Source organism: Pristiophorus japonicus, chromosome 6 (genome assembly GCF_044704955.1).
Source record: "Pristiophorus japonicus isolate sPriJap1 chromosome 6, sPriJap1.hap1, whole genome shotgun sequence".
NCBI classification, from domain to species: Eukaryota; Metazoa; Chordata; class Chondrichthyes; family Pristiophoridae; genus Pristiophorus; species Pristiophorus japonicus.
This window is the reverse complement of record NC_091982.1, coordinates 203,522,969-203,548,876: the sequence shown is the minus strand read 5'-3', so window position 1 is coordinate 203,548,876 and position 25,908 is coordinate 203,522,969. Positions and strand designations below refer to the sequence as shown.

The window sequence follows — 25,908 nt, the reverse complement described above, 5'->3', positions numbered from 1 at the left end:
AGTCAGGGACGCTTCCGGTGACCCTGACGACTACGCGTGCGGGAAGTGTATCCACCTCCAGCTCCTGACGGACCACATTGTGGCACTGGAGCTGCGGGTGGATTCACTCTGGAGCATGCACGATGCTGAGACTGACGTGAATAGCACGTTTAGCGAGTTGGTCACACTGCAGGTAAAGGGTACACAGCCAGATAGTAAATGGGTGATGAACAGGAAGAGCAGTGGAAGAAAGGTAGTGCAGGGGTCCCCTGTGGTCATCCCCCTGCAAAACAGATATACCGCTTTGGGTACTGTTGAGGAGGATGACTCATCAGGGGAGGGCAGCAGCAGCCAAGTTCATGGCACTGCTGCACAGGAGGGCAAGAAAAAGAGTGGGAGAGCTATAGTGATAGGGGATTCTATGGTAAAGGGAATAGATAGGCGTTTCTGCGGCTGCAACCGAGACTCCAGGATAGTATGTTGCCTCCCTGGTGCAAGGGTCAAGAATGTCTCAGAGCGGGTGCAGGACATTCTGTAAAGGGAGGGTGAACAGCCAGTTGTCGTGGTGCACAAAGGTACCAACAATATAGGTAAAAAAACAGGATGAGGTCCTACGAGACGAATTTAGGGAGCTAGGAGCAAAATTAAAAAGTAGGACCTCAAAAGTAGTAATCTCAGGATTGTACCAGTGCCACGTGCTAGTCAGAGTAGGAATCGCAGGATAGCTCAGGTGAATACGTGGTTTGAGGAGTGGTGCAAAAAGGAGGGATTCAAATTCCTGGGACATTGGAATCGGTTCTGGGGGAGGTGGGACCAATACAAACCAGACGGTCTGCACCTGGGCAGGACCAAAACCAATGTACTGGGGGGAGTGTTTGCTAGTGCTGTTGGGGAGGAGTTAAACTAACATGGCAGGAGGATGGGAAGCTATGCAGGAAGACAGAGGGAAATAAAATGGAGACACAAGCAAAAGATAGAAAGGAGGATAGTAAAAGTGGAGGGCAGAGAAACCTAAGGCAAAAAACAAAAAGGACACAAATAAAGATACAGCAGTTATCATGGACAACTTTAATCTACATATTGATTGTGCAAACCAAACTGGTAGTAATGCAGTGGAAGAGGATTTCCTGGCGTGTATTAGGGATGATTTCCTCGACCAATATGTCGAGAAACCAACTAAAGAGCTGGCCATCCTAGACTGGGTGATGTGTAATGAGAAGGGACTAATTGTTGTGCGAGGCCCCTTGGGGAAGAGTGACCATAATATGGTACAATTCTTTATTAAGATGACACAGTTAATTCCGAAACTAGGGCCCTAAACTTAAGGCAAGGTAACTTCGACGGTATGAGGCATGAATTGGCTAGAATAGACTGGCAAAGGATACTTAAAGGGTTGATGGTGGATAAGCAATGGCAAACATTTAAAGAGCACATGGATGAATTTCAGCAATTATACATCTCTGTCTGGAGTAAAAATAAAACGGGGAAGGTGGCTCAACCGTGGCTAACAAGGGAAATTAAGGATAGTGTTAAAACGAAAGAGGCATATAAATTGGCTAGAAAAAGTAACAAACCGGAGGACTGGGAGAAATTTAGAATTCAGCAGAGGAGGACTAAGGGTTCAATTAGGAGGGGGAAAATAGAGTACGAGAGGAAACTTGCAGGGAACATAAAAACTGACTGCAAAAGCTTCGATAAATGTGAAGAGAAAAAGATTAGTGAAGACAAATGTAGGTCCCTTGCAGTCGGATTCAGGTGAATTTATAATGGGGAACAAAGAAATGGCAGACCAATTGAACAAATACTTCAGTTCTGTCTTCATGAAGGAAGACACGAATAACCTTCCGAATGTACTAGGAGACAGTGGTCGAGTGAGAAGGAGGAACTGAAGGATATCCTTATTAGGCGGGAAATTGTGTTAGAGAAATTGATGGGATTGAAGGCTGATAAATCCCCGGGGCCTGATAGTCTTCATCCCAGAGTACTTAAGGAAATGGCCCTCGAAATAGTGGATGCATTGGTGATCATTTTCCAACAGTACATCGACTCTGGATCAGTTCCTATGGACTGGACGGTAGCTAATGTAACACCACTTTTTAAAAAAGGAGGGAGAGAGAAAACGGGTAATTATAGATCGGTTAGCTTGACATCAGTAGTGGGGAAAATGTTGGAATCAATCATTAAGGATGAAATAGCAGCGCATTTGGAAAGCAGTGACAGGATCGGTCCAAGTCAGCATGGATTTATTAAAGTGAAATCAAGCTTGACGAATCTTCTGGAATTTTTTGAGGATGTAACTAGCAGAGTGGACAAGGGAGAACCAGTGGATGTGGTGTATTTGGACTTTCAAAAGGCTTTTGACAAAGTCCCGCACAAGAGATTAGTGTGCAAATTCAAAGCACATGGTATTGGAGGTAATGTACTGACGTGGATAAAGAACTGTTTGGCAGACAGCAAGCAGAGAGTCTGGATAAATGGATCCTTTTCAGAATGGCAGGCAGTGACTAGTGGAGTGCCGCAGGGCTCAATGCTGGGACTCCAGCTCTTTACAATATACATTAACGATTTGGATGAAGGAATTGAGTGTAATATCTTCAAGTTTGCTGATGACACTAAACTGGGTGGCAGTGTGAGCTGTGAGGAGGACGCTAAGAGGCTGCAGGGTGACTTGGACAAGTTAGGTGAGTGGGCAAATGCATGGCAGATGCAGTATAATGTGGATAAATGTGAGGTTATCCATTTTGGGGGCAAAAACACGAACGCAGAATATTATCTGAATGGCGGCAGATTAGGAAAAGAGAAGGTGCAACAAGACCTGGGTGTTATGGTTCCATCAGTCATTGAAGGTTGGCATGCAGGCACAACAGTCGGTGAAGAAGGCAAATGGTATGTTGGCCTTAATAGCTGGGGATTTGAGTATAGGATCAGGGAGGTCTTACTGCAGTTGTACAGGACCTTAGTGAGGCCTCATCTGGAATATTGTGTTCAGTTTTGGTCTCCTAATCTGAGGAAGGACATTCTTGCTATTGAGGGAGTGCAGCGAAGGTTCACCAGACTAATTCCAGGGATGGCTGGACTGTCGTATGAGGAGAGACTGGATCAACTGGGCCTTTATTCACTGGAGTTTAGAAGGATGAGAGCGGACCTCATAACAACGTATAAGATTCTGAAGGGACTGGACAGGTTAGATGCGGGAAGAATGTTCCCGATGTTGGGTAAGTCTAGAACCAGGGGACATAGCCTTAGGATAAGGGTAGGCCATTTAGAACAGAAATGAGGAGAATCTTCTTGCTGAGTCCTTAACTCTTAAACATAATCACACGAGTCACGTACTGCAGACACAGTCACTCTGTGACCTTCACTTTATTGCCTGGACCAAGGAGTGCTGGCCCTGAGAGGGACCTCCCCTTATATACCTGAATCTCCAGGTGTCTCCCACAAGTACACCCCCTGTGGGCAAGGTGTGCATTTCTATTAAGTATGTACAGTATGTAGTGGTTACATGAGTGTTACAAATGTATAAGGGTTACAGTAGTATGCTGGTTACATACATGACATCACCTCCCCCCTAACATCTTTTTGACTCAAAGGTTAAGTCTATCAGGTGGTTGATGCTCTCTCGTGGAGCGCCACAGTTGAGGCTCTTGTGGCTGAGCCTTGGCATGCGTTTCTGTCACCTGAGGTGATTCCGGTCTGTCCGGGCTGGCCGCAGGGACTGTGCATGCTGGCGGAACTCCCGTGAGCGAGTGCGGCATTCCATCCCGTCGCCAGGTGTTGATTCCTTAACTCTTAAACATAATCACATGAGGCACGTACTTCAGACACAGTCACTCTGTGACCTTCACCTTTATTGCCTGAACCAAGGAGTGGTGGCCCTGCGATAGTGCGCATTGTGTAAATGTCAGTGTATAATTAGATGGTGATTACAGTGTGTTGAGGTTGCGATGCTGATGGTGCAGTTATTGAGAAGTGTGTTTGTGAGATAAGAACATAAGAACATAACATAAGAACATAAGAACAGAAGAACATAAGAAATAGGAACAGGAGTAAGCCATACGGCCCCTCGAGCCTGCTCCGCCACTCAATAAAATCATGCCTGATCTGATCATGGACTCAGCTCCATTTCCCTGCCCGTTCCCCATAACCCCTTATCCCCTTATCGTTTAAGAAACTGTCTATTTCTGACTTAAATTTATTCAATGTCCCAACTTCCACAGCTCTCTGAGACAGCGAATTCCACAGATTTACAACCCTCAGAGAAGAAATTTCATCTCATTTCTGTTTTAAGTGGGCAGCCCCTTATTCTAAGATCGTGCCCTCTAATTCTAGTCTCCCCCATCAGTGGAAACATCCTCTCTGCATCCGCCTTGTCAAGCCCCCTCATAATCTTATATGTTTCGATAAGATCACCTCTCATTCTTCTGAATTCCAATGAGTAGAGGCCCAACCTACTCAATCTTTCCTCATAAGTCAACCCCCTCATCCCCGGAATCAACCTAGTGAACCTTCTCTGAAATGCCTCCAAAGCAAGTATATCCTTTTGTAAATATGGAAACTAAAACTGCATGCAGTATTCCAGGTGTGGCCTCACCAATACCTTATAGAGCTGTAGTAAGACTTCCCTGCTTTTATACTCCATCCCCTTTGCAATAAAGGCCAAGATACCATTGGCCTTCCTGATCACTTGCTGTACATGCATACTATCCTTTTGCCTTTCATGCACAAGTACCCCCAGGTCCCGCTGTACTGTGCAATCTTTCTCCATTTAAATAATAACTTGCTCTTTGATTTTTTCTGCCAAAGTGCATGACCTCACACTTTCCAACATTATACTCCATCTGCCAAATGTTTTCCCACTCACTTAGCCTGTCTATGTCTTTTTGCAGATTTTTTGTGTCCTCCTCACACAGTGCTTTTCCTCCCATCTTTGTCTCATCAGCAAACTTGGCTTTGTTACACTTAGTCCCTTCTTCCAATTCATTAATATAGATTGTAAATAGTTGGGGTCCCAGCACTGATCCCTGTGGCACCCCACTAGTTACTAGTTGCCAACCAGAGAATGAACCATTTATCCTAACTCTCTGTTCTCTGTTAGTCAGTCAATTCTCTATCCATGCTAATATATTACACCCAATCCCGTGAACTTTTATCTTGTGCAGTAACCTTTTATGCGGCACCTTGTCAAATGCCTTCTGGAAGTCCAAATACACCACATCCACTAGTTCCCCTTTATCCACACTGTTTGTTACATCCTCAAAGAACTCCAGCAAATTTGTCAAACATGACTTCCCCTTCATACATCCATGCTGACTCTGCCTGACCGAATTTTGCTTTTCCAAATGTCCTGCTACTGCTTGGTGCTGTTCCCTGCATTTCTCTTGCAGCTGGGGCACTCAAAGGCCCAACTAAGAGCGCCCTATACAGCCAGTGCCTCACTGCTAACCTGGTGACCCTTGATGACCCCAAGACACAGAGTGCCCACAATGCTTGGTCTGCCCTCCAGGCCACCATAACCAGTTCTTGTGAAGAGACGCTCGGTCATTCAACCAGGAAACACCAGCACTGGTTTGATGAGAATGACCAGGAGATCCAAGAGCTAATAAATTGCAAGCGCAAGGCATTTCCGAACCTAAAACAACAACCCAACTTGGGAGCAGCAAAGCAGCTTTACAGACGGCTTAAGGCTGAAGTCCAACAAAAAACCCACAACCTAAAAAATAGATGTTCGATGGAGAAAGCACAGGAGATTCAGCAGCTGTCCGATAGCCACGATGTGCGAGGATTCTTCACCTATGGCCCAAGCACCCAAGGCCCCACCCCACTGCTGCCCACTGAGGGAAACACTCATCAAGGACACCGAGGCAGTCAGGACCCGCTGGCAGGAGCACTTCAAGGATCTCCTTAATCGAGACTCTGCCTTTGACACAAGTGTCTTCGACTCCATCCCACAGCATGCTACCCACCACCATCTCAGCAAAACCCCAGCCCTGCATGAGGTAGAAAAGGCCATCCGTCAGCTCAAGAACAGCAAGGCATCAGGAGCAGATGGAATCCCCACTGAGACATTAAAGTATGGTGGAGAGGCACTATTGGCACGAATGCATGACCTCATCTCTCTCATCTGGAAGGAGGAGAGCATGTCGGGAGATCTCAGAGATGCAGTAATCGTGACCATCTTTAAAAAAGGGGACAAGACCGACTGCGGCAATTACAGAGGAATCTCCCTGTTGTTAGCCACTGGGAAAGTCACCACTAGAATCCTCCTCAACCGTCTTCTCCCAGTGGCTGAGGATCTCCTCCCGGAGTCACAGTGCGAACTCCATCCACTACGGGGTACAACGAATATGATCTTTACGGCGCGACAACTGCGAGCGATTCTACTGGAATTCTCAACCTTAACTGAAATTCACCCACAATGACCTATGACAAATATTAAAAACATTTCCCATTCATTACCCTTCCATGTTATGAGCCCTGTTGCAATGTGATTGAATTACTGTATAAGCTCTTAATGAACCTTCTTAAAATATTGTCAGTCCAGAGAGCAGTCCAGTCTGCAAGAACATATCAGACTCCCACCCGCCGCCCCCCCAAAAAAAGCATTCTTTTAAACACAATTGAAATGGAACCACATAGACTGGAACTTTTCAAAAAATAAGATTGATTATCCCTTTAAATTTATGATCAATTTCCCTTCCCGAATGCTTGAGCAGCAATTCATATCAATTTTGCCAGACAATTTAAATTTCACAATAAGCTATGTCCAGCCTTTGTGATTTAACAAAAGAAAAGGTATCTGCACTATATTTGGATAGAAGTTCTTTATCTTTCCTTTCGATTGTCGTGGAAGATAACACATGACTCCAAATCATTATTCCCAAGCATTTTTTAGAAAATTGTCACCATGCTGTGGCATTTGAGATCCCTCATTGCAGATAAGAAGTTCAAACTCTGGAACATTACTGGAGCTTTTCTCCTTTGTTCCAGCAAAAGTTCAAATTCGCTAATACCTTGAAGTCTCTTCTGTATTAAACACCCCCTCTTGGTAATCTTGCACTCCCACCTGCTTAGAAGAAAAAAACAGAAACTCCATTTTGGCTTTCCTGCCAGCATAATGGGTTAATTCTTCAATTCTGATCTCTTTTCTGTCACTGAGGGAAATATCTACTCAAATTCAAAAATTTAAAATGTTCTTAAAATTTTCAAAATGCTCAAAATATTTATATTCAACTCTGCAAAAAGGTTCTGCTTTCCAAAGTCTTGTGTAGAGAGATACCATTCTTTTTTTTTTCTCGCATTTTAAAAGTTCGACAAACATATAACAATGTACCAAGGGCTAGAACCTCCACTTTTTTTGCATGCTTAATGCCAACTTATGGATTTATGAAAGGGAAATCATGCTTGACAAATCTTCTAGAATTTTTTGAGGATGTAACTGGTAGATTGGACAAGGGAGAACCACTGGATGTGGTATATTTGGACTTTCAAAAGGCTTTTGATAAGGTCCCGCACAAGAGATTAGTGTGCAAAATTAAAGCACATGGTATTGGGGGTAATGTATTGACGTGGTTAGAGAACTGGTTGGCAGACAGGAAGCAAAGAGTATAAATAAATGTGTCCTTTTCAGAATGGCAGGCAGTGACTAGTGGGGTACCACAAGTTCAGTGCTGGGCCCCCAGCTATTTACAATATACATTAATGATTTGGACGAAGGAATTGAATGTAATATCTCCAAGTTTGTAGATGACACTAAGCTGGGTGGCAGTGTGAGCTATGAGGAACTAAGAGGCTGCAGGGTGACTTGGACAGGTTAGGTTAGTGGGCAAATGCATGGCAGATGCATTATATTGTAGATAAATGTGAGGCTATCCACTTTGGTGGAAAAAACAGGGAGGCGGAATGTTATCTAAATGGTGACAGATTAGGAAAAGGGGAGGTGCAACGAGACCTGGGGTCATGGTACATCAGTCATTGAAAGTTGGCATGCAGATACAGCAGGCAGTGAAGAAGGCAAATGGCATGTTGACCTTCATAGCTAGGGGATTTGAGTATAGAAGCAGAAAGGACTTACTACAGTTGTACAGAGCCTTGGTGAGGCCACACCTTGAATATTGTGTACAGTTTTGGTCTCCTAATCTGAGGAAGGACATTCTTGCTATTTAGGGAGTGCAGCGAAGGTTCACCAGACTGATTCCCAGGATGGCAGGACTGGCATATGAAGAAAGACTGGATCGACTAGGCTTATATTCACTGGAATTTAGAAGAATGAGAGGGAATCTCATAGAAATATATAAAATTCTGATGGAATTGGACAGATTAGATGCAGAAAGAATGTTCCCGATATTGGGGAAGTCCAGAACCAGGGGGTCACAGTCTAAGGATAAGGGGTAAGCCTTCACTCAGAGAATTGTGAACCTGTGGAATTCTCTACCGCAGAAAGTTGTTGAGGCCAATTCGTTAGATATATTCAAAAGGGAGTTAGATATGGCCCTTACGGCTAAAGGGATCAAGGGGTATGGAGAGAAAGCAGGAAGTTGCATGATCAGCCATGATCATATTGAATAGTGGTGCAGGCTCGAAGAGCCGAATGGCCTACACCTGCACCTATTTTCTATGTTTCTATGTTAACGCTCATTTTACCGCTGAAGTGACGTATAATGCCCAGATATCGCCCATTTAGCCACAAAATGGAAACTGGCAGGCATTTTTCAGAAACATATCGTGAAGCGTTAATTTCCCCATGTGCTTAACGCCGAGAAAAAATAAAAATGCCCGACCACTTTTTTTGGGCGGAATCACCAGAATGGGTGAAATCAACACCCATAATATCGCCCATCATTAATTTCCGCACTGACTTAATGTCGAGATTCAATCATACCGCCCGCCCACTTTTTTTTTCGTAAAGAGCATATTTACTGAAACTAGGGGCCATGAGATCGCCCAGTGTCACTTTCACCACCTTGCACACATAGCGCTCACAATATCGCTCGCCCAAAAAACCACCCAGAAAAAGTGGAACTAACCAGAACTAATCACAGCATTATGGATGCCATGTTCTACATCACATGTTGCATCGTTTAAAAGGCTGCTCTGCTTCAACCTCCGTGGAGTTTGGATGTACTCTGGAGGACGCTGGAGTTGATGTGAACATCTCTACAAATATCTTGACCATACTGTGAACGATTGGAATTTAATAGGTGTCTTCATCAGGACAATCATTGTTTGTGACCAATCAGTGGAAATCAGAGAGCTATTGCAATGGGGCCTGTCCTTTCTTACCCTCTCTTGATGACCAATTACATGCAGCTGACTCGAGATTGCCAAAGGTACACTTGACAGCATTATGTGCCCAATGTAAGACATGCCAGACTGATGAGGAGGACCAGATGTTACAGCCACTGCAAGTACAGGGAGAAACATAGAAACATAGAAAATAGGTGCAGGAGTAGGCCATTTGACCCTTCGAGCCTGCATCGCCATTCAATGAGATCATGGCTGATCATTCCCTCAGTATCCCTTTCCTGCTTTCTCTCCATACTCCTTGATCCCCTTAGCCGTAAGGCCCATATCTAACTCCGTCTTGAATATATCCAGTGAACTGGCATCAACAACAATCTGCGGCAGGGAATTCCATAGTTTAACAACTCTCTGAGTGAAGAAGTTTCTCCTCCTCTCAGTCCTGAATGGCCTACCCCTTATCCTAAGACTATGTCCTCTGGTTCTGGACTTCCCCAACATCGGGAACATTCTACCCGCATCTAACCTGTCCAGTCCCGTCAGAATCTTATACGTTTCTATGAGATCGCCTCTCATTCTTCTAAACTCCAGTGAATAAAGGTCCAGTTGATCCAGTCTCTCCTCATACGACAGTCCAGCCATCCCTGGAATCAGTCTGGTGAACCTTCGCTACACTCCCTCAATAACAAGAACGTCCTTCCTCAGATTAGGAGACCAAAACTGAACACAATATTCCAGGTGAGGCCTCACTAAGGCTCTGTACAACTGCAGTAACACCTCTCTGCTCCTGTATTCAAATCCCCTAGCTATAGAAGGCCAACATAACATTTGCCTTCTTCAGCGCCTGCTGTACCTGCATCCCCACTTTCAGTGACTGATCAACCATGACACCCAGGTCTCGTTGCACCTCCCCTTTTCCTAATCTGCCGCCATTCAGATAATATTCTGCCTTCTTGTTTTTGCCCCCAAAGTGGATAACCTCATATTTATCCACATTATACTGCATCTGCCATGTATTTGCCCACTCGCCTAACCTGTCCAAGTCACCCTGCAGCCTCTTAGCGTCCTCCTCACAGCTCACACCGCCACCCAGTTTAGTGTCATCAGCAAACTTGGAGATATTACACTCAATTCCATCATCTAAATCATTAATATATATTGTAAATAGCTGGGGTCCCAGCAGTGAGCCCTGCGGCACCCCACTAGTCACTGCCTGCCATTCTGAAATAGACCCATTTATCCCAACTCGCAGCTTCCTGTCTGCCAACCAGTTCTCTATCCACGTCAGTGCATTACCCCAATACTATGTGCTTTCTTTTGCACACTAATCTCTTGTGTGGGACATTGTCAAAAGCCTTTTGAAAGTCCAAATACACCACATCCACTGGTTTTCCCTTGTCCACTCTACCAGTTACATCCTCAAAAAATTCCAGAAGATTTGTCAAGCATGGTTTCCCTTTCATAATTCTATGCTGACTTGGACCGATCCGGTCACTGCTTTCCAACTGCACTGCTATTTCATCCTTAATGATTGATTCCAACATTTTCCCCACTACTGATGTCAAGGCTAACCGGTCTATAATTACCAGTTTTCTCTCTCCCTCCTTTTTTAAAAAGTGGTGTTACATTAGCTACTCTCCAGTCCATAGGAACTGATCCTGAGTCGATAGACTGCCTAAAAATTATCACCAATGCATCCACTATTTCTAGGGCCACTTCCTTAAGTACTCTGGGATGTCGACTATGAGGCCCTGGGGATTTATCGGCCTTCAATCCCGTCAATTTCCCTAACACAATTTCCCGCCTAATATGGATTTCCTTCAGTTCCTCCTTCTCACTGGACCCTCGGTCCCCTCATACATCCGGAAGGTTATTTGTGTCTTCCTTTGTGAAGACAGAACCGAAGTACTTGTTCAATTGGTCCGCGATTTCTTTGTTCCCTTTATAAATTCACCCGAATCCGACTGCAAGGGACCTTCCTTGGTCTTCACTAATCTTTTTCTCTTCACATATCTATAGAAGCTTTTGCAGTCAATTTTTATGTTTCCGGCAAGCTTCCTCTCGTAATCTATTTTCCCCCTCCTAATTAAACCCTTTGTCCTCCTCTGCTGAATTCTAAATTTCTCGCAGTCCTCCGGTTTGCTGATTTTTCTGGCTAATTTGTATGCCTCTTCCTTGGATTTAACACTATCCTTAATTTCCCTTGTTAGCCACGGTTGAGCCACCTTCCCCGTTTTATTTTTACTCCAGACAGGAATTTACAATTGTTGATGTTCATCCATATGATCTTTAAAGGTTTACCATTGCCTATCCACCGTCAACCCTTTAAGTATAATTTGCCAGTCTAATCTAGCCAATTCGCGCCTCATACCATTAAAGTTACCTTTCCTTAACTTCAGGACCCTAGTTTCTGATTTAACTTTGTCACTTTCCATCTTAATAAAGAATTCTACCATATTATGGTCACTCTTGCCCAAGGGGCCTCGCACAACAAGATTGCTAATTAGTCCCTTCTCATTACACATCACCCAGTCTAGGATTGCCAGTCATCTAGTTGGTTCCTCGACATATTAGTCAAGAAAACCATCCCTAATACACTCCAGGAAATCCTCCTCCACCACATTGCTACCAGTTTGGTTAGCCCAATCAATATGTAGATTAAAATCGCCCATGATTACTGCTGTACCTTTATTGCACACATCCCTTATTTCTTGTTTGATGCTGTCCCCAACCTCACTACTACTATTCGATGGTCTGTACATGACTCCCACTAGCGTTTTCTTCCCTTTGGTACTCCGTAGCTCCACCCATACCGATTCTACATCATCCAAGCTAATGTCCTTCCTTACATTGCATTAGTTTCCTCTTTAACCAGCAACACCACCCCGCCTCCTTTTCCTTTCTGTCTATCCCTACTAAATGCTGAATACCCTTGGATGTTGAGTTCCCAGCCTTGGTCACCCTGGAGCTATGTTTCCGTGATGCCAATCACATCGTATCCATTAACTGCTATCTGCGCAGTTAATTCGTCCACCTTATTCCGAATACTCCTCGCATTGAGGCACAGAGCCTTCAGGCTTGTCTTTTTAACACACTTTGACCCTTCAGAATTTTGCTGTAAAGTGTCCCTTTTTGTTTTTTGTCTTGGGTTTCTCTGCCCTCCACTTTTACTATTCTCCTTTCTACCTTTTGCTTCTGTCTCCATTTTATTTCCCTCTGTCTCCCTGCATAGGTCCCCATCCACCTGCCATATTAGTTTAACTCCTCCCAAACAGCACTAGCAAACACTCCCCCCAGTACATTGTTTCCGGTCCTGCCCAGGTGCAGACCGTCCGGTTTGTACTGGTCCCACCTCCCCCAGAACCGGTTCCAATGTCCCAGGTATTTGAATCTCTCCCTTCAGCACCTCTGCTCAAGCCATGTATTCATCTGAGCTATCCTGCGATTCCTATTCTGACTAGCACGTGGCACTGGTAGCAATCCTGAGATTGCTACTTTTGAGGTCCTACTTTTTAAATTTAACTCCTAGCTCCCTAAATTCGTTTCGTAGGACCTCATCCCGTTTTTTCCTATATCTTTGGTACCAATGTGTACCACGACAACTGGCTGTTCACCCTCCGAGACATGCTTGACCCTTGCACCAGGGAGGCAACATGCCATCCTGGAGTCTTGGTTGCGGCCGCAGAAATGTCTATCTATTCCCCTTACAATTGAATCCCCTATCACTATCACTCTCCCACTCTTTTTCCTGCCCTCCTGTGCAGCAGAGCCACACACGGAGCCATGAACATGGCTGCTACTGCTCTGCCCTGATGAGTCATCCCCCTCAACAGTACCTAAAGTGGTGTATCTGTTTTTCAGGGGGATGACCGCAGGGGGCCCCTGCACTACCTTCCTTGCACTGCTCTTCTTGTTGGTCTTCCATTCCCGATCTGGCTTTGTACCCTCTTCCTGCGGTAAGACCAACTCGCTCAACGTGCTATTCACGTCATTCTCAGCATCGTGGATGCTCCAGAGTTCATCTATCCGCAGCTCCAGTGCCGCAATGCGGTCCGTCAGGAGCTGGAGGCGGATGCACTTCCCGCACACGTAGTCGTCAGGGACACCGGAAGCGTCCCTGACTTCCCACATAGTACAGGAGGAGCATAACACGTGTCCGAGCTGACCTGCCATGTCTTAACCCTTAGATAAACTTAAATTGGCAACAACAATGCTAAATGTTACTTACTGATAAAGAAAGAAAAAGAAAAATTTCTTACCAATCACCAGCCAATCACTTACCCCCTTGGCTGTGACGTTACCTTTCAATTTCTTTGTACTTCTTTTTTGCCTCCCTGTTGCAGCTGCACAAGCACGCCTCTCCAATGAACTGCCCGAACTGCCGCTGTGTTGGGCCTTTTATAGGCCTGCCTCAGCGATCTCCCGCCTCTCCAAGAAGCAGTCTTACCTCGACTTGCCCGACACCACCTGTCTTCGGTGGCTGCGCTTCCACAAAGATGTTATCACTGAAGTATGCCAGCTGATAAGGGAAGATCTGCAGCCTGCCAGCACCATCAGTTCTGCACTGTCCGTTGAGGTCAAAGTCACCACAGCACTGTCGTTCTACGCCTCGGGTTCTTTTCAGGCCACAGCTGGTGACATTTGCGGACTTTCTCAGCATGCCACACATTGTTGCATTAGACAGGTCACTGAAGCCCTGTACGCACGCAGGAGGGACTTAATCAGCTTCCCTATGACCAGAGAGGCAAAGAGTGAGAGGGCTGTAGGATTCTCCAGAATTACAAACTTCCCCAAGGTGTAGGAAGCAATAGACTGTACATACATCGCGAAGCGGGCACCTTTTCTGGATGTAGAGGTTTTCAGGAACCGCAAGGGATTCCACTCCTTGAATGTCCAACTGGTTGTCGGTCACCATAAAATTATACTGGCAATGAATGTTCAATTTCCAGGCAGCATCCATGATGCTCACATCCCGCGTGAGAGCACTGTATCTGACTTGTTTAACAATCAGCCACAAAGTCAATGCTGGATGCTTGGTGACAAAGGATATGGCTTCGCCACCTGGCTGATGACCCCCCTGCGTGACACCCACACCGAAGACGAGAGGCGATACAATGAGCCAGTCGCAATATCGTGGAGAAAACCATTGGAGTGCTGAAGCAGCGCTTTAGATGCCTGGACCACTCAGGAGGCGAACTCCAATAACACTCTGAGCAGGTAGCTCAATTCGTGGTGGTGTGCTCCATGCTGCACAACTTGGCTATCAGGAGGGGACAAGAATTGCCTAATGAGTGTGACAGTCCACCTCATCAGAGAGAGGAAGAGGACGACAAGGAGGTGGATGCTGACATCGGCCCAGACAATCAGGCTGACACTGAAGCCATGCCCCTGCCCCCCCTGTCGACCACATGAAAGGGCCGGTGGTGGCATGATAGCTGCTCGAGCCTTTCATCAGGTGCTCATCAATGATTGCTTTGCCTGAAAAAGCGTTGGTGTTATTTACAAGGCTGACACATTGCTGGGTGTGCAGGTGATACATCAATGGTGGGCATCATGTTGGTGACAGTTAAAGTTTAAGTTGATTGAAGTTAAATGTCATTATACCCTTTGATGTTAAGGAATCACCAGTGTGTAATGGTGCAGCTATCTGAGCCAATGCGCAGCAAGACTTTGTTCAATAAAAAACATTGAAATCAAACATTTGTCTGAAATCATCAGTATTTCTGTAAAAAACAATCCTTCCCCCCACTGCTTGTCCTCCCCAACTCTACCCCTTCCCCTTCCCCTCCTGACTCCAAGCCGCCTGGCCAAGGAGCTCCTCAGGCAACACTTCATTGGGGTGGGGGAGGGTGGCACGAGTGACAGCCGAAATGCTGCTTGGATGGATATGGGAGAGGACAGCCTCTAGATGGGAACATGCTCTGAGCCAGAAGCAAGATTTTTGCTGCTGGCTCTCATGTGTGGTTGCCAAGGGGGTGCGGCACCTTAGGGTGCAGTGCCACGCTCCGGGACCACTGGGAGCCCTCGGCCTCCAGTGTTCCTGGCGACCAGCTCCAGAGCCTCCACCATCCCTTCCATGTTATATCTTATTTGTTGGACAAAAACTCGGTGCCAACTATGTTCTTGATGCTTAGTAGGCTTTTTGCTGCTGGTGAATCTCCGTCGTGCCTCCCACAATAGCCAGACAAGCACACACCACAGCCACACATGCCTCCAGTCCCTCTGAGCTCCCTCTCTCTCTGTCTTCTCTTCTGCGCAGGTCATGATGACCCTTGACCTCCTGAATCGTGGGAATCGAGCGTTGCCATGCCGTTACGAAGGATGGAAACACTTTACGCCCATTTCATATCGCTTGCAGTAATGCCCATTTAAAAAAATGGAGACTAGGTGCTTTGAGGATGGGCGAGAAGCCGGCGATCTGAAAAACCTTTTTTACCCCCGACGCTGGAAATAATGCCCAATTTTGGGCGATAAGCACAAAAGTGGAAAATCTAGCCCCAACAATCTGTAAAACAACACCACGCATACCAATAGCATTCATTACAATCATTCTGTACTCCACGCATAATAGCAGTCCTTCCCTTTTTCTCCCCTGGTCACACATTCTTGAAATTGGTCCAAAATTTTATTTTTAAAATACCAATATATGTGATTGCCTCATACCCGGAACTAGAAATGTTTCACACAATTTAAATCAACCAGAATTTCAACATGGCCATAATACAAATCTGGTTTTAATAGGTTACTAAACCTCAATAACTCCAAATTAACTCAAATCAATATCGTAAACTAACCAGTGCCAGTTGGAAAAAAAGCTACAGACACACCAAGACAAATAAACATCCATTTGTTTTTAACTTTACCATTCACACTGAAACATCACACACATTGGCTCTGAAATTCCGGTCAGAGGCTTCTTTCCGACAAACACCTCTGACCGGAGAATTTTTACGAAAGTACCTGGTGATCCTGGAGGAGCGTGGGGAGGCCTTCTCTTCCCGCGCTGCGAAGTGTGCTCCCAACATACAGGTTCCCACACAGAAGGTGCAGTCACGTGTGACTGCTCAGCAGTCAGGTACAGTATTCCACAGCTTTCTCATTAATAGCAACTCCGTATCTACGAGTTCTCATTGCTATTAATGAGAAACAAAAACAAACGCACTAAACACAATAAAAAATAAAAAACACACCTCACATAATTAAAATTAATTGAAATTAAAGTTCATAAATGCCTGAGAAAAAAATAATATTTTTCCAATTTTTAAAAAAGTTTTGTAATTCGGGTTAAAAATAAACTTACCTTAGTGGGCAGGGTTTTTAACAATAAAATGTGTTTTTTTTAATTTAATTTAATTCTATTTTTGTATGTTTTAATACTTTTACGCCTGTAAAATTAGGCTATGCACCTACTTTTATCAGGCGCAAGAGTTTTGAGGACATTTGCTGGGCAAGATATGGGTAAATCCCTCAATCTTCCACTTGCAAATGTCCTCGCTCCCGAGATGTGTGCGATATCGGAAAAGCCAGTTCTCAGTGCATGCACATTGTGCGCTGAAAATCGGCTTTTGCAATGCCTTCCCGGGTCCCTACACACTCCGTACAGACCCGGGGAGGCCGGGATTTCCAGGCCATTACATTCCATGGCTATTCAAACATCCATAGTAGCAAATTCTAGTTTTTATTTTTCTCGGCACTAAAGTTAGAAGCTTAAGTGTCGGGTTCACCTTAGAATCATAGAAATGCTTCTCTACATTTTCCGTCTTTTAAACAATTGTCTTACAACAGTAAACACAAATGCTTTGAACTTTCTTTTGGATTCCGCAGGGTCCTTCTGCCCACCTAGTTTCACCTAATGGCAGATTTCAAATTTCTAAAACTGCTGTTGCAGCTACTAGGGTGGATTTGCTTAAAATATACATCTTCTAACTCTGGGTGATCCCGGCTAAAATCCATCCAGCGTCTATTAGCATTCAGCAGACTATCCATGGAGTTAAAGGGGCCTATATCCCGGCTCAATGCTATCAATTCGTCTGGGTTGAGGGGCTTGGAAAATCTCTGTATCCCAATGGGCTGATTATTTGCATCCAGTTGGGTAATCACTGCCCTTGCCGTACCTAACTTATCGGGCCCCGTGGACTCCTCTCCAGCAGGCCAGCCATCCTAGTACCCGTATCTAGATGCCTTCTCCTTCAGATAGCCCCAATCTATCTCAATTACCATGTCTTCGGCGCCTACGCTTATCCTGGCCGTAATGGCTGATACTAAAGCCTGTTGCTTTCCCAATTTTCCTGTTAGTTCCAATATTTTAAGTTTACAGACAGAGTGGTCCGCACCTTTATGACAGCCTCTCTCAGTACCCCTCTGGCAGCCTCCAATTCTTGCCTAAGCTGTATGTTCGCTCATTTTTAAATTTTTTGTACTCCTGCTGAGTCTGATGTTCCTCAGCCAGGACAGCTCCCACATTTAAACTTGAGAGAGTTTGCTGCTGCAACAGCACAGCTGACTGTTTAGCCCCCAGCTCTAATGCGCGAGGCTGTCGGCTGAGTCGGTCGACCTCTTGGTCTCTCTGCCAGTTAACCTCCTGTAACTGCTGGTCTTTCTCTTGTAACTGTCAGTCCTTCTCCTGTAACTGTGTTTCTAACAGCGTCCGTGCCTTACTAGCCTCAATGGTTTGTTTAGTGGCTTCTCCGAGATATTTGGTGGTATATTCATAACACAGGCACAAGATTATTTTGATGGCATCACCCTTGATGCCACCTTTCTTTAGCTGATCCCAAAATGCTCTATGTTGGGATGGTGTCCAGTCCGGATCCCATCCCAACTTCCTCATTTTAGTCTCAGTCTTCTCATACTCTTTTTTTAGGGTCTTGGTTAAACTTTCATCCCCCTTACCTTTACCCTCTTCTGCCATTTTGCCCTGCCGGTGTAACTCTACTGTGCCTGATGCCTTTTTGCACCCAAGTGCGTGCGTCCATTTACTGCCTGACTGACTGCCTTCCCCGACCGCTCTTATCCTATTTCCATAGTGCGTCCGAACCTAACAAACACTCATTTAGGCTCTAGCAAGTATTCAAAAATGAGTACTTACCCCCAATGATCTGTCTGCTCAGGTCATCAGCTTGGAAATCCTGCTGACTATGCCATCTGTTGAGGTAACACTTCAGAGACCGGACCTCGTCTGGGTGAAATGCGCCCGCACTATCTCAGTTGATTTTCAACCAAGACCACCTCTGGTTCTTTTAATGAGTCGAGTCTGATAGGTCTTATTTCAACTTCAGGTCTTTATTTCTCGAGCACATGCCCGGGAGAGAAATGAATGTCTCCTCCCACCTTCTCCCTCAAATACAATTCTGCTACCAGTTATATAGGGATCACATTGTGTTTGTTCCAGGAGGTTTTGTGTGCATACAGATCCTGCCTTCAAGTTAATCACACAATGGTTTTGATGGTCCATAGGCCCTGTAGTCAGGCGTATATTAGTTAGTTTCTTTGCACAATGAAAGTCTCCCTCCCATTCTTATCACAAGTTGTGTTATCTGATCTCCCTGTCTATGCATGTCTCCATTGCCAAGCTTTTCCTAACTGCCGCGTTTATTTTTTTTTTTGAAATTCGTAGCCAATCGTTCCAATTCTTTGTCAAATCACAAACGCCAGAGGTCACCTTGCACACATCAAGGATCACTCTGCGCCAATGCTCTTAGCCAAAAGGCCTAGAGCCACTGCACCGTTCCTGGAAGTACTGCAATACCAGGTTCGTGCCATGGAGGTGGATGGGTCAGGCCCCCCACACACCTCCTCATTGTAATGCGTTTAGCAGCTGGTTTCTCTATGCAATCAGGGAAGATCACGCCACAAGCTTTTCTCTGGCTATACCTGTGGATCCTTCCCTGTTGACTAGTTTGTTTTCAACAGATTTATTTGCCGAAGGCATTCTTTTAATCTGCCTTTTTGTCTTACATTGAGCTTACATGACATCTTTTCCCATCATTCTCTTCTTAAGGCAATGCACCCACTACTAATCCTTACCCCGACAGGTGGAATGTGGCTGTAATCCCATGATTGCTTGTCGGCATCGAGTAAGCGAGGTTCCCCGGGATATACGAGGGTGGTGGGGGCGTCTGGCAGTACGGTCTGGGGCAGGGGAGATCTAAACGTTCCGCAGTGGGTTATTTAAAGAATGACCCTGCGACTTCAATTAGGTAAAATTGAAGGTGATGAAATCCAAGTGGAACATCGGCGGTTAAATCACCTGGTTGAGGTAGTGTTAAAATAGATCTTGGTAATTTTGTGATTGAATATCAATCTAGGGGGAGTGTTTGCTAGTGCTGTTGGGGAGGGGTTAAACTAATATGGCAGCGGCATGGAAAACTATGCAGGGAGACAGAGGGAAGTAAAATGGGGGCAGAAGCAAAAGATAGAAGAAAAGTAAAATTGGACGGCAGAGAAACCCAAGGCAAAAATAAAAAGGGCCACATTACAGCAAAATTCTAAAGGGACAAAGTGTGTTAAAAAGACAAGCCTGAAGGCTCTGTGCCTCAATGCGAGGAGTATTCATAATAAGGTGGACAAATTAACTATGCAGGCAGCTATTAACGAATATGATATAATTGGGATTACGGAGACATGGCTCCAGGGTGACCAAAGCTGGGAACTTAACATCCAGGGGTATTCAACATTCAGGAAGGATAGACAGAAAGGAAAAGGAGGTGGGGTAGCGTTGCTGGTTAAAGAGGAAATTAACGCAATAGTAAGGAAGGATTTAGCTTGGATGATGTGGAATCTGTATGGATAGAGCTGCAGAATACCAAAGGACAGAAAATGATAGTGGGAGTTGTGAACAGTAGTAGTGAGGGTGGGGACACCATCAAACAAGAAATTAGGGATGCGTGCAATAAAGGTACAGAATCCAGGGAATTTTGGTAGATTAAAATCAATGCATCCACTATCTCTGCAGTCACTTCTTTTAAGATCCTAGGATGCAAACCATCTGGTCCAGGGGTCTTGTCCAGCTTTAGTCCCATTAATTTGCCTAGTACTTTTTCTTTTGTGATGGTGATTATTTTAAGCTCCCCCCTTCCAATAGCCCCTTGATTATCAATTATTGGGATGCTTTTAATGTCTTCAACCGTGTAGCCCGATACAAAATATTTGTTCAAAGTCTCTGCCATTTCCCTGTTTCCCATTATTAACTCCCCAGTCTCATCCTCTAAGTGACCAACATTTACTTTAGCTTGACAATTTGTACTGTGCGCTCTGCTGCACCATTTGAAGCAGGATGGTATGATGGAACTCTGGTATGTTTTACACTGTTCCTGCTCATGAACTGTGTAAACTCTTCTGAACAAAATTGTGGCCAATTTCAGACACAATTTTTTCTGGGAGTCCGTATGAAGAAAGCAATCTTCACAAATTATCCTGTCTTTTGCTTGTTGTTATTTTCCACATCGGAAACACCTCTACCCACTTCGAATGACTATCTATCACTTTGAACAATTACTGTGTTTCTAGCTCAGCAAAATCTACATGTAACCTTAGCCACTTCCTTGGAGGCCCTTTCCATGGCTGTAATGGTACTGATGGTGGTTTCTTGTTCAGCGATTGACATGTTGTACACTGACTGACGATGTACAATGTGGGAACTCAGGGACGGTTCCGGTGTCCCAGACGACTACGTGTGCAGGAAGTGTATCCACCTGCAGATCCTGACGGACCGCATTGCGGCACTGGAGCTGTGGGTGGATTCACTTTGGAGCATCAACAATGCTGAGAATGACCTGAATAGCACGCTTAGTCAGTTGGTCTTACCGCAGGTAAAGGTTCCATAGCCAGATAGTGAATGGAAGACCAACAGGAAAAGCAGTGCAAGGAAGGTAGTGCAGGGGTCCCTGCGGTCATCCCCCTGCAAAACAGATACACCACTTTGAGTACTGTTGAGGGGGGTAACTCATCAGGGGAGGGCAGCAGCAGCCAAGTTCATGGCACTGTGGCTGGCTCTGCTGCACAGGAGGGCAGGAAAAAAAGTGGGAGAACGATAGTGATAGAGGATTCAATTGTAAGGGGAATAGATAGGCATTTCTGCGATCTCAACCGAGACTCCAGGATGGTATGTTGCCTCCCTGGTGCAAGGGTCAAGGATGTCTTGGAGCGGGTGCAGGGCATTTTGAAAAGGGAGGGTGAACAGCCAGTTGTCGTGGTGCATATAGATACCAATGATATAGGTAAAAAATGGGACGAGGTCCTATGAGACGGATATAGGGAGCTAGGAGTTAAATTTAAAAGTAAGACCTCAAAAGTAGTAATCTCAGGATTGCTACCAGTGCCACGTGCTAGTCAGAGTAGGAATCGCAGGAAAGCTCAGATGAATACGTGGCTTCAGGAGTGGTGCAGAAGGGAGGGATTCAAATTCCTGGGGCATTGGAACCGGTTCTGGGGGAGGTGGCACCAGTACAAACTGGACAGTCTGCACCTGGGTAGGACCGGAACCAATGTCCGAGGGGGAGTGTTTGCTAGTGCTGTTTGGGAGGAGTTAAACTAATATGGCAGGGGGATGGGAACCAATGCAGCAAGACAGAGGGAAATAAAATGGAGTCAGAAGCAAAAGATAGAAAAGAGAATAGTAAAAGTGGAGGGGAGAAACCCAAGGCAAAAAACAAAAAGGGCCACATTACAGCAAAAATCTAAAGGGGCAAAGTGTGTTAAAAAGACAAGCCTGAAGGCTCTGTGCCTCAATGCGAGGAGTATTCGAAATAAGGTGGATGAATTAACTGCGCAGATAGCAGTTTACGGACACGATGTGATTGGCATCACGGAGACATGGCTCCAGGGTGACCAAGGCTGGGAACTCAACATCCAAGGGTATTCAGCATTTAGGAAGGATAGACAGAAAGGTAAAGGAGGTGGTGTGGCATTGCTGGTTAAAGAGGAAATCAATGCAATTGTAAGGAAGGACATTAGCCTGGATGATGTGGAATCGGTATGGGTGGAGCTGCCGAATTCCAAAGGGCAGAAAACGCTAGTAGGAGTTGTGTATAGACCACCAAATAGTAGTAGTGAGGTTGGGGATAGCATCAAACAAGAAATAAGTCATGTGTGCAATAAAGGTACAGCAGTAATCATGGGCGACTTTAATCTACACATTGATTGGGCTAACCTAACTGGTAGCAATGCGGTGGAGGATGATTTCCTGGAGTGTATTAGGGATGGTTTTCCAGACCAATATGTCGAGGAACCAACCAGGGAGCTGGCCATCCTAGACTGGGTGATGTGTAATGAGAAGGGACTAATTTGCAATCTTATTATGCGAGGCCCCTTGGGGAAGAGTGATCATAATGTGGTAGAATTCCTTATTAAGATGGAGAGCGACAAGGTTAATTCGGAAACTAGGGTCCTGAACTTAAGGAAAGGTAACTTCGACGGTATGATGCGTGAATTGGCTAGAATAGACTGGCAAAGGATACTTAATGGATTGACGGTGAATAAGCAATGGCAAACATTTAAAGATAAGATGGATGAACTTCAGCAATTGTACATCCCTGTCTGGAGTAACAATAAAACTGGGAAGGTGGCTCAACCATGACTAACAAGGGAAATTAAGGATAGTGTTAAAGCCAAGGAAGAGGCATATAAATTGGCTAGAAAAACAACAAACGTGAGGACTGGGAGAAATTTAGAATTCAACAGAGGAGGACTGAGGATTTAATTAAGAGGGGGAAAATAGAGTACGAGAGGAAGCATGCAGGGAACATAAAAACTGACTGCAAAAGCTTGTATAAATATATGGGGAGGAGGGTAGCAGCAGAAGGGATCAGACCTACAGCGTCCAAAACGGAAGGGATCCAGAGAGCACCCAGACCCCGTAACACGACGGAGCTGTGTTCATTCCTGGGGCTCCTGAACTATTTTGGCAACTTTCTTCCCAAATTGAGCACGCTGATAGAGCCGCTACACATGCTCCTATGCAAAGGTCACGATTGGGTCTGGGGGGTACAGCCAGTAAAAGGGCTTTTGATAGAGCACGCAATTTGTTCTGCTCCAACAAATTGTTAACGTTATATGACCCGTGTAAGAAACTAGTTTTAATGTGTGATACATCGTCCTATGAGGTCGGGTGTGTGTTGCAGCATGTGAATGCCAATGATCAATTACAGCCGTTAGCTTATGCCTCAGAAGTCTGTCCCGGGCAGAAAGGGGCTACGGGATGGTAGAAAAGGAAGCGCTAGCATGTGTATATGCAGTAAAAATAAATATACCAGTACCTGTTTGGAAGGAAATTTGAGCTGGAGACAGATCACAAACCCCTAACGTCCCTTTTGGCTGACAACAAGGCCAGAAATGCGAATGCATCGGCCCGCATACAGAGGTGGGCACTTAGGTTAGCCGCCTATGACTACACAATTCGGCACAGACTGGGCACTGAAAACTGTGCCAATGCACTCAGCAGGCTACCACTAGCCACCACTGAGGGGGCAGCTGAGCATAATGCTGAGATTATCGTGGCTGTTGAAGCTTTCGAAAGAGAAGGCTTCCCTGTGACAGCCCGTCAGATTAAAGCCTGGACAAATAAAGACCCGCTTCTGTCTTTAATTAAGAAATGTGTCCTGAATGGGGACTGGGCAGCCATGAATGGGGCATGCCCTGAGGAGTTTAAACTGTTTCATAGGAGCAAGAATGAACTCTCGATTCAGGCCGATTACCTACTGTGGAAAAACCAAGTAGTTATGCCCCAGAAGGGCAGAGAGGTGTTTATCAGAGAACTTCACAATGAGCACCCGGGCATTGTCATGATGAAGCCAATTGCCAGGTCACACGTTTGGTGGCCAGGGATAGATGCAGACCTGGAACTTTGTGTTCGCAGGTGCAACACGTGTGCTCAACTGGGCAACGCACCCAGGGAAGCCCCCCTTAGCCCCCGGTCCTGGCCCGCCAAGCCATGGCCTTGCATCCATGTGGACTACGCAGGTCCTTTCATGGGAAAAATGTTTTTGGTTGTAGTAGTGCAAGCCGGCCTCAAACGGTCAGGCAGAACAAACAGTGCAGATAATCAAAAAGGGGATGCTCAGAATCCAAGGCGGTTCCCTACAAAGCCGCTTATCATGCCTCCTGTTGGCCAATAGATCCCGACCACACTCGCTCACAGGGGTTCCACCCGCAGAGCTGCTAATGTAAAGGATGCTCAAAACCAGGTTATCCCTTATACACCCTACTATGAAAGAAATTGTTGAGAGCAGGTGTCAGTCACAATGTGACTACAATGACAGGAATGCGAGGGCGCGATGTATTGATGACAATGACCCTGTTTTTGTCCTTAATTACGCTGCAGGGTCAAAATGGCTTGCAGGCATTATGATTGCCAAAGAGGGGAATAGGGTTTTGGAAGTTAAACTTACCAATGAACAAATCTGCCGCAAACACATGGATCAAACTAAAACGAGGTTCAGCAACCCCATAGAAGAAGCAGAGGAAGAACACGACATAGAGTTTACTCCACCACAGGTGACCGAACACCGGAACCAAGTGGAGGAGAGCCCAGTCACTGTGGGCAGTCCGGACAGGCCTGAGGCACCGCAAACAGCAGACACTCAAGCCCAACAAGCAGAGCCCCAACTCAGGTGCTCTACAAGGGAGCGTAAACCACCAGAGAGACTTAACCTATGATCCCAATAAGACTTTGGGGGGAGGTGATGTCATGTATTCAACTGTCATTGTAACCCATGTATAAGCTGACCTAAATTGTATACCTTGAGAACACTGACCACAGGGGGCGAACTTGTGGGAGACACTCCTAACCTGGACTTTCCGGTCTAAAAGGGGAAGCTCCACCCACCGTCTGCCTCTTGAGGTCTTGGTAATAAAGGTAACTGATCACAGAGTGCTCTTTTCTCAAGTATGGGCCTCGTGTGCATTGATACTGTATAGTAAGGACATATTACATAAGGACAGCTTTGAGCCAAGATGTTATCCAGGCACCGATAGCACAACTTTAATGCACTGTTACCATAGCCAATTTTTGAGGCCTTGGGGCTAAACTGCCTTTTACTTTTAGCCTGCAACCAATTCACCTCGGTTGTCTGATGACTAGAAATAGCATGAAATTCTTGGGAGTATTGGTCAGCATAGCTGTCTGACAAGCTAAGTCAAAAGTCAAGTTCGGGGTTGTCAACAATTTACTTCTGATTGCTTCATTTTTCAACCCACAAACAAAGCAGCCATGCAAAACTCGGTGCTGAAAGTTTCCGAAATGAGAGTGAATGGATAGCTTTTTTAAAGCTACAATATACTCACTGATACACTCATAATTTAATGGATCACGTGTTCCAAAATGATAACTTTCAACAATTTACATGGGCTCAGGATATTGGGCTGATTCTCCGTCAGTGGGAACAAGCACATTTTTCAGGGTTTCATACACCTCGGGGCCTGTTGAATTCAAGAAAATAGCTTGTTTACTTTCCAAAACTACCCGGATACGGTTTACATTATCGGAGACTTCGACGTTACTATTCGCATTGAAAAACATTTCTAGCTGCTCCAAAGGTACCTATGTGAAACAGCTAGATTATGATGGAACTCACCTAAATGCCCTATTATTCCCATAAGCATGGCCATCTGGACTCTGGCAACATCGATGAACTTCCATCATTTCTGAGTATTTCCAGCATTTTCTGGTTTTTTTTCAGATTTCTACCATCCGCA

General features: G+C 45.3%; 1 long non-coding RNA gene across 1 annotated transcript in view; it reads right to left on the bottom strand.

Annotated features, from left to right (window-relative positions):
* LOC139265354 (uncharacterized) overlaps positions 1 to 25,585 on the bottom strand; it is an 84,987-nt gene extending 59,402 nt beyond the window's left edge. The window contains exon 1 of the long non-coding RNA XR_011593540.1: positions 25,498 to 25,585. This is a non-coding gene — a long non-coding RNA (uncharacterized lncRNA). The remainder of the gene's footprint in view (positions 1 to 25,497) is intronic.
* Positions 25,586 to 25,908: the final 323 nt, after the last annotated feature.